The 5,000-nt window shown below is 48.7% G+C and overlaps 1 pseudogene; it reads right to left on the bottom strand.

Moving 5' to 3' along the window:
* Positions 1 to 2,950, bottom strand: part of LOC124022418 — a 3,047-nt pseudogene extending 97 nt beyond the window's left edge.
* Between the last annotated feature and the right edge of the window lie 2,050 nt (positions 2,951 to 5,000).

Genomic DNA, 5,000 nt, shown 5'->3' with positions numbered 1-5,000 from the left:
TCACTCGTGTTACACTATACCTACACTCCAGTATATCAGTCCATTAAATAGAGAGGGAAAAGATCTGAAGCAGAGGAGATGGATGAGGGGTAGGAGGAAGGAGTATGGTGGATAATCACAATGCTGTCCTGCTTTCTGTCTGTTTGCTGTGTCAGACACATGTAAAGCCAAACACAAATTTCCATTCCAACAAGAAGGGAATTTGAATCTTAACGTGACTCTTCCCTGGTCACCTAAACAAACAAAGGTTCACATAAATCAATAAAAACCCAGTTGAATGGTTTCTTGTTCCTACCTGTATAATGGACATCCTGCTACTGGGGGTATCTGTGGTGTTAGTCACCGGGCCAGTGAAGGACGTGTGACAGCCGACGCCGTGGCCCTGTCCCTGGGGCACCGACAGGCTGTTGGCCGTGGGCTTGAGGTACATGACCTCCGACCTGGGCGAGCTCAGCGGCAGCCGCGTCTGGTAATCGAAGTACATGGGGGAGGTGGCGAGCGACGGGGAGCTCACCACCTTCATGGCGTCCCGTTCCTCCACCTCGCTCTGAACCAGCATGATGTCATTCTTGTTGATCTTCTTCTTCTTGCCTTTGCCCAGCTGCGGGTGAGAGTACTCCGCCATGCGGCAGTTATACGTCCTGATCTCCTTGTTCTCCCGTTTGCACTTCACGGCGATGGTTACCATGGCAGCCAGCAGCATCATAGAGATGATGGATAAGGTGACGATGAGAGGCAGCGAGGTGTCCCAGTTGTGATGCTCTTCGTTGATGTGGGGCTCGCCGCCCGGCAGCGGTCCGCTGTAGGCCTTGACGATGAGGCGTGCGGCGGTGGTGAGGGTGGGCTTCCCGTGGTCCATCACCCTGACGATCAGCTCCACCGTGGGGCTGACGTCCTCCCAGAAGGGGTGGGCGGTCCGTACCTCGCCCGTCACCGGGTCCATCTCGAACAGATGCTCCTCGTTACCGTCGGAGATCTCGTAGGTCAACCGCCCGCTCTCGCCGTAATCGTTGTCGACCGCCCTCACCGTGGTGACGACGTAACCTACGCCGACGTTCCGTGGCACGTGGATCTCCGCCGTGTCGTTCAGGAGCAGCGGGAGAACGATGACGGGGATATTGTCGTTAACGTCTAAGACGCTGACCCTGACCGTGGTGTTGCTCTCCAGGTGAGGAGACCCAGCATCCTTCGCCAAGACCTTAAAATCAAAGAATTTGATTTGTTCGTAGTTGAATGACCTCACGGCGTAGATTGCCCCGTTGGCCGCGTTCACGTTCACGAAGGTGTTGACATCTCCTCCACTCACGTTGGAGTTGAGGATGGAGTAGAACACGGTTCCGTTCTGGCCCAGGTCCGGGTCTAGAGCGAGGACGGAACCCAGATACTCCCGGGGATGTTGTTCTCCGGCACCTGGAGCAGATACACAGCTTTGGTGAACGCGGAACGTTATCGTTCTCGTCTAGAATCTTCACCGTGAACGACTTGGTGGAGTTAAGGGGCGGCGTGCCGTTGTCCTTGGCGACGATGGTGACGTTGTACTCGTCCTGCTGTTCTCTGTCCAGAGGCCTGTCCGTCACCACGGTGTAGAAGTTGTCGTAGTTCTCCTCTAGTTTAAACGGAACGTTCCCCAAGACTCTACATTGTAGCTTCCCGTTTCTCCCAGAGTCTTTATCCGTGACTCTGACCAGGGCGATGACCGTGCCTGGTGGGGCTGCCTCGCTAATGGCCCCTGCCTCACAGACACAAACCCTATGGAGGGCCAGTTGTCATTCCTGTCAATCACATTCACAGTTACTTTACAGTGGCCTGGGATGGGTTAGGGCCTAAATCCTTAGCCTGAACATCTATTTCTATAATAGGGTTCTCCTCGTAGTCAATCTCTCCTTGTATTTTTATGACTCCCGTTCTAGAATCTATAGAGAAGAGTTCTCTGATTCTATCCGGGGCGTAACCGCTGAATGAATAAACCACCTGACCATTGGAACCCTCGTCTGGGTCTGTGGCGTTTAAATCTATCAATACTTTCCCAGGTGGGGAGTTTTCTGGGATTTCTACAACATAAGAGGGCTGTTCAAACACAGGGCTGTTATCGTTAGAGTCAATAACTTTCACATTAATCTGCATGGTTCCTGATCTGGGATACTCCCCGCCGTCCGTAGCGGTTAGGATGAGGGTGTGATGGTTACGTTCCTCCCGGTCTAACGGCCGTTGAATAACTAACTCGGGAAATTTAGTTCCGTCCCCGCGGGATTTTACATCCAGAGAAAACAGATTGTAGTCGTCTCGTGTGATCTGGTAGGTTTTTAGCCCGTTCTCCCCAGCGTCCGGGTCATGAGCGCTAGTAAGCGGGAAGCGGGTGCCCGGGGCTGCGTTCTCAGAAATGTCAATATCAATCTGATCGGAAGGGAACGTGGGCGAGTTGTCGTTGATGTCGACTATATCTACCTTAATCATGCAGATCTCTTTGTCGTTAGCAAATACCTCCATGGAGAGCTGACATTTGGGGTTCCGCCGACACAGTGTTTCCCTGTCGATGCGTTGCTTGGTATAGAGCAGCCCGCTCTCCGGGTCCACATCGATGAGATGCGGTGCTGAATTCTCCAGAACTCTGAAGTTTGATTTTTCCCTTGTCCTCCTTGCCCGAGACCGAGTTTAGCATCTTTAGCAATGTTGCCTATAACCGTTCCCGGTCCTTGCTCTTCGTTAACGGAATAATTCAAGTTTTTCAAAGCCAGGGCTTGAGCCCAAAGGAGAAGGAAAAATAAAATGGAAAGATACATCCTTCGGTGAGAGGGTTCTTTAATTTGGTGCGATTTTTTTTTTTACACCTCCGACTCCGACCTGTTGATTTCTCCAACACAAAATGGGTGATTTCTACCATTCAGGATCAAACACACAGTTCCGTTCATCGTGGAATGTAGAAGTCATTCTAGAGCACCGATTTAAATTCCCCTTTTCTCTCTCTGTCTCTCTCGCTCTCCTTTCCTTTATAGAAAACGATGGTGCTCGTGGACACCTAATTTAAATTCAGTTGAACGCCTAGGGCTCATCTCAGGAATAATCGTAACCCGGTCTGTCTCCAACCGGATAGAATAGCCGTTATGCGTTCCCGTGCTCTCTCTCTCTGTCGCTCTCTTGCCTGAAACACAAAGGGGTGTAATAGCGTTATATGTTAATAAAGTGTATTTATATAGCAATATACTAGACATAATGAACCGCCTTGACTTGATAATTATATCCTTAGCTATGGGTGAATATGCAGTGACTGAGTCCTTCAACATGAAACGCACAACTAAATGCGTAAATCATTGCCACAATGGATGGGGATAGTCTGTCAATTAGGTAACCTTGAGAAGCGTCGGGGAGGCGCAGTGCTGATGATACACAATACTGCTTTGTGTTGTTGTCCTTTGATCGTATGGACATGTCATCTATAAACTACCCGCGTGTTATAGGAAATCTGACACATGCGCTTCAGTAGGATATTCAAATGGGTTATTAGGATGTAGATGACAACGGTCATAAGTATGAATAAATATGTCATTTTTTCCCCTGTGACACATTCGGCAGTTTATAACTAAAGAAACAGACAAATGTATAGCCAAATCTAAATCAATAGGTATATAGCCGCCCGATTTGAGTAACCCTTATGAATAGAAACGCGTTAAAATGAGCCTCTTACACGCATTACCAAATTAGCATAATCCGCCTATATAAAACGATCCAAAGGGAAGTCATAACTAGCGAGACACAAAACAAGACTAGAATCAAGCCTCCTATTTATTCCGTTCCAGCTCTTCTGGGCTGGCGAGGCTCGTGGCGTCTCAGAAGCTGTTGCATCAACACCGAGAGACAGGAGAGGTTTGGTAAAAAACTCCCGTTATCCGTTTGAAACGCCTTATAGCCTGCCTGGTGAGAATATCAATCCTATAGGAAACACCTGCGCTACGACAGTAGACCAGAGGAGGGGTAAAACACATCCACTTACCGAAAGGTATCAGGTTAAATACAAAAATACAAATAATCCCTGGTTTTGGTTTATGTTAAAACCCAATCCCGTCGCTTGGTCTGTCACCCTGCTATTCCTTCTCCGGGTGGTGAGAATGAAGCCAGCAAACCAGCTCCGACCGACGCAGACTAGCAGCGCTACGAGTGGTGCGGGTTCAGCTACCGAAGTAGAAGTGCTCCACAAAAAGTATGACTGTAATGTCAATGAGCTCGTTCCGTTCTCCTCTCCGTTCTCCCGGTGCGGCTGATTAGAATGCAGAGGCTTGCCTTCCCTCGCGGTGAGTCACCGGGTTCTTCGAGGAGAATGTTTCTGAGAGAAGAGCTGTGAATATTCCAAATGGAAAATATAGATCCACGGTGGTTATTAGAGACGTGTTTACCGGTCCGGTGAGCTGCACTGATGCCCAGTGTTACACGTTCCCGTATAGCGGCACGTCCTTGTCGGTTCTCGCTCTCCGGTTTAAAAGACAGACAGACAGACAGCGATGGGTTCTGGTCAATGTCTCAATAATAGCAGTCCTATTCAAAACGTTCCACACTTGATTGTCATATTGTCTGTAAACGTAGGTGTAAATTGTCCTTGTCATTAAAAATAAAAAAAAAAATGTTTATAAAGAAAACTGACGGTTGGATTATTATGTTACGCGCGTGCGGGTCTGTTCATTCCCGTTGCACCGCTTCTCTCGGACTAAAACTCTGCTCAACTCATGGTGCGTTAAAACATTCCTACCGATGCAACGCTAACCAATAGATTTGAAGAGGTGGGTACGACTCTCGGCCTATAGGATTCCACCGTGTCCGTAACAAGGGAGGGATTTAAAAACCAGTGGACAGAATACAGATCGGTAGGTGGTCCCTAGGCGCAACCGACACGAACAGAATGGATAGTCCTTCTGTTCCTCTGCTTTCCATTTTCAAAAATTCAAAAACAGACAAGGTTTAGGACAGCTGTTTAGGACTATATTTGGTTGCCTATTTGAGCTGGACGGATC

This window comes from Oncorhynchus gorbuscha, unplaced genomic scaffold (genome assembly GCF_021184085.1).
Source record: "Oncorhynchus gorbuscha isolate QuinsamMale2020 ecotype Even-year unplaced genomic scaffold, OgorEven_v1.0 Un_scaffold_1377, whole genome shotgun sequence".
NCBI classification, from domain to species: Eukaryota; Metazoa; Chordata; class Actinopteri; order Salmoniformes; family Salmonidae; genus Oncorhynchus; species Oncorhynchus gorbuscha.
The sequence above is the reverse complement of the archived record's forward strand: the minus strand, read 5'-3'. Positions and strand labels throughout refer to the sequence as shown.